The 12,533-nt window shown below is 39.5% G+C and overlaps 1 pseudogene; it reads right to left on the reverse strand.

Annotated features, from left to right (window-relative positions):
• Positions 1-11,892: 11,892 nt before the first annotated feature.
• Positions 11,893-12,301, reverse strand: LOC101599861 (annotated as a pseudogene).
• Between the last annotated feature and the right edge of the window lie 232 nt (positions 12,302-12,533).

Genomic DNA, 12,533 nt, shown 5'->3' on the forward strand with positions numbered 1-12,533 from the left:
TTGTGATTAAAATTTTTGAGAACATAAAAACATATCAAGAAAACAAAATATATGCCATTTGCTTGGATAGAAATCTCACTAGTCTAAGAATATATTACATTTCTAAGTTCATGTATAAATTTTATGTGGTTCCAATAAGGAATGTAATGGATTTCAAATAGAATCTGACATGCTGTTTCTTTATGAAAAGGGCCATTGGTAAATTTGATTCCATTAAGATACAACAATATGTGAAAAAGCAGTCCAACAGAGTTAAACACAAGTGACAACATAGGAGAAAATATTTCTTACTATGTGTTCCAGGTAGATGAGTAATACTCAGAATTTCTAACGAGAAACATTTGACATACTTAAGAATATTAATAAATCAATATAATAGAGAAAAGAGGAAAAGACAATTCACACAAAATGAAACACTGAAGTTCAATAAACACAAACCAGAATTAGTTTGTATTGTATTAGTCAAGGTTACCTAGGAAAACAGAAAGAGTATATATGTGTATGTGCATGTAGATGTATGTATCTGTATGATTTATTATAAGGAATTTATTCACATGACTGTTGAGGATGAGAAGACTAATAGTCTGCTGTCTACAATTCAGAGACTTGCGAAAGTTAGTGGTATGTGAATTCTTTTTTTTTTTTAAAGACTTTTATTTAATTGCGATAGAGAGAGAGAGAGAGAGAGATAGAGAGAGAGAGAGAGGGAGAGAGAATGGCATGTCAGGGCCTCCAGCCACTGCAAATGAACTCCAAATATAGGAACCCCTTGTGCATCTGGCTTATATGGGTCCTGGAGAACTGGACCCCAGGCCTTTGGTTTTGCAGGCAATCGCCTTAACAGGTAAGCCATCCCTCCAGCCCCATTTTTTAAAAAATTTTTATTAACATTTTCCATGATTATAAAATATATCCCATGGTAATTCCCTCCCTCCCCACCCCCACACATTCCCATTTGAAATTCCATTCTCCATCATATTACCTCCCCGTTACAATCATTGTAATTACATATATACAATATCAACCTATTAAGTATACTCCTCCCTTCCTTTCTCTACCCTTTATATCTCCTTTTCAACTTACTGGCCTCTGCTACTAAGTATTTTCATTCTCACGCAGAGGCCCAATCATCTGTAGCTAGGATCCACATATGAGAGAGAACATGTGGCACTTGGCTTTCTGGGCCTGGGTTACCTGACTTAGTATAATCCTTTCCAGGTCCATCCATTTTTCTGCAAATTTCATAACTTCATTTTTCTTTACCGCTGAGTAGAACTCCATTGTATAAATGTGCCACATCTTCATTATCCACTCATCTGTTGAGGGACATCTAGGCTGGTTCCATTTCCCAGCTATTATAAATTGAGCAGCAATAAACATGGTAGAGCACGTACTTCTAAGGAAATGAGATGAGTCCTTTGGATATATGCCTAGGAGTGCTATAGCTGGGTCATATGGTAGATCAATCTTTAGCTGTTTTAGGAACCTCCACACTGTTTTCCACAATGGCTGGACCAGATTGCATTCCCACCAGCAGTGCAGAAGGGTTCCTTTTTTTCCACATCCCCGCCAACATTTATGATCAATTGTTTTCATGATGGTGGCCAATCTGACAGGAGTGAGATGGAATCTCAATGTAGTTTTAATCTGCATTTCCCTGATGACTAGTGGCGTAGAACATTTTTTTAGATGCTTATATGCCATTCATATTTCTTCCTTTGAGAACTCTCTATTTAGCTCCATAGCCCATTTTTTGATTGGCTTGGTTGATTCCTTATTATTTAACTTTTTGAGTTCTTTGTATATCCTAGATATTAATCCTCTATCAGATATATAGCAGGCAAAGATTTTTTCCCATTCTGTAGGTTGCCTCTTTGCTTTTTTCACTGTGTCCTTTGCAGTGCAAAATCTTTGTAATTTCATGAGGTTCCTGTGATTAATCTGTGGTTTTATTGCCTGAGCAATTGGGGTTGTATTCAGATAGTCTTTGCCAAGACCAATATGTTGAAGGGTTTCCCCTACTTTTTCCTCTAGCAGTTTCAGAGTTTCAGGTCTGATGTTAAGGTCTTTAATCCATTTGGACTTAATTCTTGTGCATGGCAAGAGAGAAGAATCTATTTTCATCCTTCTGCAGATATATATCCAGTTTTCAAAACACCATTTGCTGAAGAGGCTGTCTCTTCTCCAATGAGTATTTTTGGCATTTTTATCGTATATCAGGTGGCTATAGCTACTTGGGCTTACATCTGGGTCCTCTATTCTGTTCCACTGATCTACATGTCTGTTTTTGTGCCAGTACCATGCTGTTTTTGTTACTATGGCTCTGTAGTATAGGTTAAAATCAGGTATGGTGATACCACCAGCCTCATTTTTGTTGCTCAGTATTATTTTAGATATTCGAGGTTTTTTGTGATTCCAAATGAATTTTTGGATTGTTTTTTCTATTTCCATGAAGAAAGCCTTTGGAATTTTGATAGGGATTGCATTAAATGTGTAGATTGCTTTAGGTAAGATTGCCATTTTCACAATATTGATTCTTCCAATCCAGGAACAAGGGATGTTTCTACACTTTCTAGTGTCTTCTGCAATTTCTCGCTTGAGTGTTTTAAAGTTCTCATTGTAGAGCTTCTTTACTTTCTTCCTTAGGTTTATTCCAAGGTACTTTATTTTTTTTGATGCAATTGTGAACGGGAGTGATTCTCTTATTTCATCCTCTGTGTGTTTGTTGTTAGCATATATGAAGGCTACTGATTTCTGTGTATTTATTTTGAATCCTGCTACATGGCTGTAGGTTTTGATCAGCTCTAACAGTTTGCTAGTAGAGTCTTTAGGGTCCTTTATGTATAGAATCATGTCGTCTGCAAATAATGATAACTTGATCTCTTCCATTCCAATTCGTATCCCTTTTATGTGTGTCTCTTGCCTTATTGCTATGGCTAAGACTTCCAAAACTATATTAAATAAAAGTGGGGACAGTGGACACCCTTGTCTTGTTCCTGATTTTAGTGGAAAAGCTTCCAGTTTTTCCCCATTTAGTAATATGTTGGCTGTAGGCTTGTCATAAATAGCCTTTATTATATTGAGATAAGTTCCTTCTATTCCTAGTCTCTGTAGGACTTTTATCATGAAGGGATGTTGGATTTTGTTAAATGCTTTCTTTGTGTCTAATGAGATGATCATGTGATTTTTGTCCTTCAACCCATTTATGTACTGTATTACATTTATAGATTGCATATGTTGAACCATCCCTGCATCTCTGGGATAAAGCCTACTTGGTCAGGGTGAATGATCTTTTTGATATACTCTTGTATTCTGTTTGCCATAATTTTGTTGAGAATTTTTGCATCTATGTTCATGAGGGAGATTGGTCTGTAATTTTCTTTTTTTGTTCTATCTTTGCCTGGTTTTGGTATCAGGGTGATGCTGGCCTCATAGAAGGAGTTTGGTAGAATTCCTTCTTTTTCTATTTCCTGGAAAAGCTTAAGAAGCAATGGTGTTAGCTCTTCCTTAAGTGAATTCTTAATTAGAGTTGAAGGGATGAAGCAGGAGCACCAATGATATCAGTCATAGTATTAGGACAAGACAAGAGAAGATGAATGTCCCAGGTCAAGAAAAAAAGAAAAAAGGAAAGGGAGAGGAACTGGGGGAGAGAGATTGGCAAAGGAAATCTGCTTTACTCAGTCTACTGACTCTAATCTCTTCCACATCCTTATATTCACATAAAGAAATAATGTTTAATCAGATATCTGGTCATCCTGTGCCTCATCCATGTTGATAAACAAACACAACAATCACAGGAATGTTATCATAACAGTTATCTGAAATACTTTTTCATAACCAAATGGCTATTTGAGGACATTACTAGTAATAAATTTGGGTAAAATTGTGTGTGTTAGGTAGTTTAAGTCCTAACAGTATCTATTAATTCATAAAGCTATAATGGAAAGGCATTGGTAGCATTTACTAAGTTTTAAATGTGTATACTTTATGGCACTTCCATTGTACTTTATGACATTAACCTCTATACTCAGTAGTTGGGAGTGAGAAAGTAAAGGGACTTTTTATGTTTTGGTAGGAAGAGTTACAGACATGGCATTTTGTCACAGAGTGATTTGCAAGACATATTATAATATGCCAAAAGCAAGCTAAAAATGCAAAGTATCACATTAAAATAAAAAAATCAGTAAACTATTTTCGTAGGATGATGTGTGCATTCATACATATTATGGAATATCTAGGAAGGACAGCTATCATGGACAATATGATTACCAAGGCAGAGGGGCAGAGGGGCTGAGGGTATGGGTTGTAGGAAAGAACTTGTTTGATTTATCTTTTTCTTTAAATTATATATATATTTTTATTTATTAGTTAGTTTGTACTTAGTGAATACAGTCAGGTTGGTACCATTGTTAGCCTCCTCCATGTCCTACCCCTCCCCCTGACACTCCTTGTTGAGATATATGGGCCATGCATTGTGGAGTTAGCCCACAGTTATGGGTACGAGGAAATGTCTCTGCATATCATGACCCAATGTGTGGCTCTGACATTGTTTCCACCCCCTCTTCTGCAAAATTTCCCTGAGTCATGTTGGGTTTATTTTGGGTCTGCTTCAGTGATGAGGTGATGGGAGCTTTGTGTCTCTGGATAGCTGATTTGGTAGGAGTTGATTGTTCAGAGAGTTACAGAGTGTTGATCTCCTTCACTCTTGTGCTGGTACCTGGTTCACCAAGAAAACAGCACACTTGCTTGTTTTGCCAATTATTCTTACTTTCAGCTGGGGCCCTTTTGAGGTATGATGGGTTAGGTCTTTCCTTAGGATCTGCATCTATCTGAAAAAGAGAAGCAGATTCTCCAATGGAGAGTAAAGTTAGCACTAGATAAATGGGATAATCCACCTTTTTATTTTTTAATTTTTTTTTGTTCATTTTATTTATTTATTTGAGAGTGACAGACACAGAAAGAAAGACAGATAGAGGGAGAGAGAGAGAATGGGCACGCCAGGGCCTCCAGTCACTGCAAACAAATTCCAGACACGTGCACCCCCTTGTGCATCTGGCTAACGTGGGACCTGGGGAACCGAGCCTTGAACCGGGGTCCTTAGGCTTCACAGGCAAGCGCTTAACCACTAAGCCATCTCTCCAGCCCAATCCACCTTTTTAATAGAGAATTTAATAGGTGTAGGCCTTCTTGTAGCCCACGATTGGTAGTAGCTTGATAATGGAGACTAGGCTCCTGTTTGGATATGGTTCTGACTTGTTTCCCAGCTCCAACTATGGGTCCTCTTCCAATGAGCAGATCAGTTAGCCAAATCAAGAGCAGTTGGTTTCCCATCATGGCTGCGCACCACTATTACACTTGTGTGAGCATCATGACAGGTTATTTGCTGGTAAGTAGGTTAGACCATGAATTGCATGGACAGATATTGGTCATTTTACCCCAGTCACCCATGTAGTACCTGCTGGCACTAGACACACTGACTATCTGGGGACTGACTCTTCCAGTTTCCAGCCATGTTACTCCATGTTACACGTCAACTGCATATGGTGTCTTCAGCAGTAGGGTCTTACCACTAACCTTTGGTGGGTCATCAAGTACTCTGACAGATATCTGTCATTCTTTTAGAAAACATTGTATGTCTCTGATCAAAAGCTCATTGTGGATGATAGCCACCTGCTGGTACTGGGAGTTACAGGTCAGTGCCCACTAAGAGAAGGAAGAAAAAGATAAGCAATATAAAAGATTTAGAGAGGAGAGAGAGAGAGAGAGAGAGAGAGAGAGAGAGAGAGAGAGAGAGAGATAGAAGCTGTAGAAAATTAAGGTTAGTCTTTATCGTACCCTCTCCAGTGCCTTGTGGCTTAGGTGTTCCCTCTAAGGGCCTGATGAAGGTTCAACCATTTGGTCTGCCTTTTAGGATGTAGAATTTTATGGTACCATTGCCATTTGGGTCTAGGTTTGTGTCCGCCACCCCCTCCCTTGCTCTCCCCTTCCTCCCCACCCACCCTATTGTCTAGTCCTCGAGTTGCTTGCTGGGTATGTCGGCATCTTGGGTAGATTCAAGTTAGGTGCTGTAGATGAGTGAGTCTATGTGGCGATTATTTCTATGATTGGGGTAGTTCACTGAGAATGATCTGTTCCAGGTTCAACCATTTTTCTTCAAATTTCATTGTGTCATTTTCTCTTACTGCTGTGTAGAATTCCATTGTATAGATATACTACATCTTAGTTATCCATTCTTCTAGTGATGGACATCTGGGTTGATTCCAGCTCTTAGCTATTATGAATTGAGCCTCTATAAACATGGCTGAGCAAATCTCTCTGGACTGAGGCTTGAAGGATTTAGGGTACATGCCCAGTAAGGGAATAACTGGGTCTGTTGTTAGTTCTATGATTGGCTTTTTTAGGAGTCTCCATATTGCTTTCCAAAGTGGTTATATTTTTATTTTTGTTTATTTTTATTTATTTATTTGAGAGCAACAAACAGACACAGAGAGAGGAAGAGGCATATAGATAGAGAAAGAATGGGCACACAGGGCCTCCAGCCACTGCAAACAAATTCCAAATGCATGCACTACCTTGTGCATCTGGCTTATGTGGGTCCTGGGGAACTGAGTCTCAAACCAGAGTCTATAGGCTTCACAGGCAAGTGCTTAACTACTAAGCCATCTCCCCCGACCTTAATTATATTTTTTCATTGATGCCTAACATTTGTATATATTTATGAGGCAAAATGAAATTTGGGCTTATATATAGAAGTGTAATGACCAACTCAGGATAACTACCATATCCATCACCTTAAACTCTTAATTTTTAGGGTAAAAGATGTATTCAATATCTTCTGTTTTATTGGTGCAAGTGTGTGTGTGTGCGTGTGTGTGTGTATTACGTAAGGGAGATATGCTTATGTCACAACACATGCATAGGGAGCAGAAGATAACTTGGATGTTGGTCCTGGAATTCTACCTTGCTTGAGGTAGAGTCTCAATTGTTCACTCCTACATCCACCAGGCTAGCTGACACATAAGACTCTATGGAATTCTCCTGTCTCTGTCTCCTTTCTTGTTGTAAGTGCACTGGGGTGTGAGACATGTGCACTATGCATCTAGCTTTAAGTGGGTTCTTAGGATATGAACTTAGGTCCTCACACTTGTATAGCAAGTGCTTTATCCACTGAACTATCTCCTAAGCTCAAGATCTTCTTTTTTATTTTGCATTACCTATCTTCATTTATATTTTGTGGCAATTTATTAAGGCAATGTCTGTGTAATTAAACATCTATTATTAAGGTAATTATTCTAAAGTTCTTAGTCCAGAGTCATAAAGATACACCCTTAAATAGCTAAGGTCTATAAGGTATTATGAGTCTTTTTAGAAGAAGGTAAAATTACTTCCCTTTCAGGGAGGTGGTTTCTGAAGTACAATGCCACTTGAAGTTTAGAAGACTGAATTGAAGATTTCTAAAGATAAATTTTCTAATTACAGATCTGACAGGCCTTAGGATAATTCCTGGCTCTCTATCAAATCAATAAGGGAACACCCTCCTTTTGTGTTGTTGGGCCTGAAGATTGATTGGTACAACCTCCCTTCTAGTTTTATCTAGTCTCCATTGTGAGAATCATGGTCTAAATACCAGGCATTAGACAAAACCTAGAATTATGGGATAGACTAGAAAAAAGCTACATACAGAGAGAAGTATGTAAACGCACCCATCATGTTTGCATGAAGAAGTCATTTCTCTGTGTAAGTGTTAAGATTTTCCTGATGTTACAAAGAGAAAGAGGAGGAAGGTAGGGGAGATGGAGGGACAGGAGAGGAAGTAAGTGAATTTACATTTTCCTTTTTTGGAAATGAATATGTCATCATTGATTCTTGCAGATAGGTGTTGTATATTAATTTGTATGCAGAATTTTGTAAGTGATCTTGAGTTTACATACAGGACAAAAGAACAAGATCCTTCTGAAAGCATTTTCCCTAGAATCAATCATTCATTCATTTGATGTATCTTGATAACTTAATGAACAGACACTTCCTGGGGGTGGCATTGAAATTCTGGGGACATATAAATTATGTGTTCTTGCACATGCTAATTGTGTATCATAGGCTGACATAAAAGCAAAGATTAGATAAAATGATTGAGAGATTAAAAGCTATGGATAAATTAATTAAGACCTTAGATAGATAATCCAGTTAGAGAAAAATGCTAATATCAGTGAAGAATGGGGAGAGATGCCTTCAAAGCACAGGAATCAGCACATACAAGTGCCCTGAGGTGGGATGGGACAAATTTGCTATTAGTCCACGTAATTAAAAGATGAAAAGGTGAATTTTATTCTAAATGCACCATGATCAAGCCTGGATCTAGTTTTGGATCAAATTTCTGTTTTTTGACAAGGAAAATATTTCAAAAGAAGAAAGAAAACTACCTTAATTATTCATATCACAGCAAAAATGTCTACTGTAAGGGTGGATCATACACACACACACACACACACACACACACACACACACACACACATATATATCTTATGTTAGGGCTGGAGAGATGGCTTAGCAGTTAAGCGCTTGCCTGTGAAGCCTAAGGACCCTGGTTCAAGGCTCAGTACCCCAGGATCCATGTTAGCCAGATGCACAGGGGGTGCACACGTCTGGAGTTCGTTTGCAGTGGCTGGAGGCCCTGGCACGCCCATTCTCTCTCTCTCTCTCTCTGCCTCATTCTCTCTATCAGTTGCTCTCAAATAAATAAATAAAAATAAACAAAAAAATCTTATGTTTAAACCCAGTATTTGTGAAATTAATTTATGCTAATAAGAAATAAAATAAAGTCATTATGTAGAAGTGAGGAAAAATGTCTTCTATCTAGATAAATACTTTTGGGAGATAAGATTTTTTAAAGAAATATTATTTATATATTTATTTGAGAGAGAAAGAGGCACAGAAAGGGAGACAGAATGGATGCATCAGGGCCTCCAGCCACTGCAAACAACTTCAGATATGTGTGCCACCTTGTACATCTGGCTTATGTAGGTCCTGGGAATCACACCTGGGTTCTTTGGTTTAGCAGGCAAGTGCCTTAATCACTTAACCATCTCTCTAGCCCAGGAGATAAGAATTTTTATCTACTTGGATTTTGGATTGGTTAGTCCAAGACAGTAATTATTAAATAAAAGTAAATAAAGCATACTTTATTAATTTTATGCCTCTAAACCTTTGGGACAGGGATCAAATCTTCCAATAATGTTTTTGTCTCTATCTGACTATTGAGATTAAGATCCCTCAATCTGGAACATATGTCCTTAACTGGATTACCAAATGAATTTTCCCCTCAGTATTAATTTCCACAGTGGTAATTTCAATATTCAATAAATGCTTGACAAGACCCTCCTCTAGAGAAAGCAATTCTATTTTCTGTTGATGGATAAACAGTTTAGCATGAGATCATTTGATAGCTTCTGTCTTAAGCTATTTGGTCTCCCAAGGCAGAAGTATTTTTTAAAGCCAGCCCTTGCACCATGTCATTGTAATGACACCGTAAAACAGTTCTTTTTATACTTTCCAATAAAACAGTGTGACATCTTAAATCCAAGTTGCTTTTCTTTTTAAAGGGTGAAGAATGCACGATTCCTTTCCATCCTCCTCCCTCCAGCAAGACAATCGTCAGGTACAAAGGAGGAAACTCAGGGGAAACATAGTCTCACTCTATAAATATATTCAAGGTAACCATATAGATAGATGGGGGAGTGTTCACAGTCAGAGGAGATGAGAAGACAAGGTGACAATAACCTAGAATTATTCAAAGATACAAGTTTAGGTTTTTCAGTGGAGAAAAGAAAACACACACAGGCACAAACACTCATTCCACAGGGTCCCAGGTGGTTTTGGAATCAGCACAGCACAGGAAAGTCTGGGGTTAGACATGGCAAGTGTAATGAGAGTCCTTGTGTCGAAGTTGGGGTTAGTTCCTGTCACAGAGTTCAAGGTGGATGGGAAAGTGTGAGGGAAGGAGGGTTTAAAGAGGACCCTGCAAGGCAGGGGCTTCTGTATGTTATACTGCCAGGGCAAGTTGAAAATGATGATATCCCATTTCTTATTAAAACTTCAATTTTGGGGCTGGGTAGCTTGTTTTGTAAAGTGCTTACTTTGCAAGATGAGGACCAGAATTCTATCCCCAGAAACTACATAACAAAAAGCTAGGCATGATGGTGAGTATTTGTAATCCCAGTGCTAGGAAAATAGAGATAATGTGGATCTTTGGGGCTCACTGGCCAGTCAATCCAGACTGCTTGGATAGTTCCAGGTCAGTGAGAAACTCTGTCTCCAAAAAGGTGGGCAGTACGGGAGAAACAACACCTGAAGTTGTCCTCTGGCCTCCATATGTATATGCACACATGTGTATATGCACACACACCACATAATCCTTCCATTCTGGAAACAAACAAATGTAAAGAAGTTTTGGAGTTGGGTGTGGTGGTGCACACTTTTAATACCAGCACTTAGGAGGCAGAGGTAGGAGGATCCCCATGAGTTCAAGGCCACACTGAGACTACATAGTGAATTCCAGGTCAGCCTGACCTAGAATGAAACCCTACCTCATAAAAAACACAAAAACAACAACAACAACAACAACAAAAGAATTTCATTATTCTCACTGTACTCTCTCTTTCCTTAGGAGAAAGCACAGCCCATCAATCAATACAAACCCAACAACTCATACACAGAAGGAGTGAGATTGTTTATACACATTGTCTGTAGAGGGTGAGGGTTTTAATTAACATTACCATGCCGGGTAGTCTAGGCTCCTTTGTTTTGCAAACTCACAGCACCTAAGTCAATGGGAGATTTGAGGGTAGTAGCTTCTTTGAGAACCTGTTGTTTCGGACACACAGTTCTTTCCTCTCAAAGATTACATTGGAGTTTTGTATAGGTGGTGGTGCTAAGGTTTACAGTGGTTGTGTCCTAAAGTTAGATTTGCTCAAGCCCATAATGAAAACCAGACTGTTCATATTAGAAGATAATCTACTGGCAAATGTCGTTTTCTCCGATTTCATATTTGAGCTGGAGTTCCCAGGATTTTCTACTACCAATGACATTTTTCAAATATTGGCTTAATATCTTGATTTACTTCATTATTTGGAATCCTATATATCTCCACAGAGCTTGTTCTCTCTCACTCTTTTTAACATGTATTTGCATAATGCAAACTGAAGCTGGTTATCTAAATGCATACTAATGGGAAAACAGTTCAGCTTCCACAGTTCTTGAAATGCAAGTCTGATGAATGTACAAGGACCAGTCCTGTCTGCCTACACGCCACCTTTGCAATTCCTAATGACTAGGCTAAGGAGCATTCTCCTCAGTGGAAACCTTGCTACATGCATAGTTGCTTATAAACAGATATATTTAATTGCTCTTTAGGTTTTGCAATTAATTTTTATTTTTTATTCTATTTATTTATTAATGTTTTTTTTCAAAAGGAACTTACTCTTTAAGTGATGAAGACATGCACCTGGGGGGTGGGTGGGATTCTCATTTGTGTTTTGAAATCCCAAATTAATGAGCACCATAAACTGTGATTACTGGCACTGGCTTTACCCAAAGTGGCACTGTCTGACCCTCTATTCTGAGTCCTTGGTGGGTCCCTCCAACCATCCCCTAGTCCCCACCCTTTCCATTTCTACTGACTTGGGACAGTCCTTGTCGACATGCCAATCACAGTGGGAAGGAGGGAGGTCACAGTGCATGGGGTTCAAGGTCACAGTGGGCAGAACAAGAGGGATCACAGTGCAAGTAAATCAGGTCGTTCCCCCTGCTCAAGTCCAGATGTCTGCCTCGGCAGTGCGACCCATGGCAGACAATCCAGGAGGCGGTGGCAGTGGCAGCAGCCTTTCTTGCCTCCATTTATCTGTGCTGTTTGAAGCCTTGTGAGCCACCAGGACTCAAAGGCTGTCTGATCACGTTGCTGGGCGGCCTACTGTCTTCAGGCTGAGAGATCCTGGTTGGCCTGTCGAGGATGGGTTTCTCCTGTTCCTCCTCAGGGCTGGCACTGCCCAGGATCCGCCTCCGGGCCTCGGCGTACTCAGCCTCTGGCTGTGCCAGGGACTTGACGGGAAGAGCTGGCCTGCTGGTGGAGTTGGGGCTGCTGAGCACACCGCTGCTGGTGGGCCGCTTGAGGATGTGGATCTGGGGAGCGGGCCCCGTGGGAAGGCTATCGTCTTCAATCACAATGGGCACTTTGGGAGGGGATTTGGACTGCCTGCCCGCTGTCTGCCGCCTCCTCCCAGCTCTCAGCGACCTCCTCATCTTCCATCTTACTCATGCTTTCCCTCCTCCCCCAACCCCTCTTAATTTTTTTTTTAATCTTACAGGACAATTGTCATGAAGCTTTGTGACACTCTGGAAAACACAGAGGTCTTTAAATGGAAAGACAAAAGGGAAGATAGGAAAATTAAATGGGATAATGCATGGAAAATGTGGTTTCAGCTTCTAAACTAAACATGCTGTGATAGAGTTCATAGTATTAATTCCAAAGCACCAAAAGC

Source organism: Jaculus jaculus, chromosome 1 (genome assembly GCF_020740685.1).
Source record: "Jaculus jaculus isolate mJacJac1 chromosome 1, mJacJac1.mat.Y.cur, whole genome shotgun sequence".
Taxonomy (NCBI): Eukaryota; Metazoa; Chordata; class Mammalia; order Rodentia; family Dipodidae; genus Jaculus; species Jaculus jaculus.